The following is a 602-nucleotide window of genomic DNA, read 5'->3' on the forward strand; positions in this document are numbered from 1 at the left end:
AGAGAGTACAATTCTGCAAGAAAATATTTAAAACCAAATTTAGTTAGAATTTAGCTTGAGAAAAAAAAAGAGAGAGTGAAGTTTCCAATAGTACTATTGGGGCCACTGAAAATAATATGAAATTAATCTTCACCCGAGTCGTACACGTTCTGGGTATTCACACCTCAACGACCAACACGCGTCACAGACAAACGGGACAAAAAAGAATAAATCACAGAATAACTAAGATAACTACTGTCACAACCTGAAAGCAAGAGGAATTACAAGCCCCTCAGGCACAGGCCCCAGGCTCACATTCCTGCCATACCCCAAAGTGAACAATATTCCCTCAGAGTAGAAAAAAATGAAGAGCACACTTTCAAACACTGTCAAATAACCTAAGTGGGGGGAAAGCCGAGCCCAAACCCTTGCAAGCTGTCACAGAGAACCCCAAACGGAACCCCAAAGAAAACCCCACCCTGAAGACGACCTAACAGACGCCCCCTCCTGCCCTTATATTGCACTCGCTACGCCCTAAATGCACCCTTTTCAACACTAAATATCCGAGCACTAGTTACACCCCGATGTGAGAGGAGTTCGGTGTCGCTTACATGTTCGTGGTC

General features: G+C 44.2%; 1 protein-coding gene across 1 annotated transcript in view; it reads right to left on the reverse strand.

Moving 5' to 3' along the window:
• Positions 1 to 602, reverse strand: part of LOC119581941 (synaptobrevin-like) — a 23,470-nt gene extending 22,868 nt beyond the window's left edge. The window contains 1 exon segment of the mRNA XM_037930112.1: positions 591 to 602. The gene's annotated coding sequence lies outside the window, so the exon portion shown is untranslated.

Source organism: Penaeus monodon, chromosome 15 (assembly GCF_015228065.2).
Source record: "Penaeus monodon isolate SGIC_2016 chromosome 15, NSTDA_Pmon_1, whole genome shotgun sequence".
In the NCBI taxonomy this organism is placed as follows: Eukaryota; Metazoa; Arthropoda; class Malacostraca; order Decapoda; family Penaeidae; genus Penaeus; species Penaeus monodon.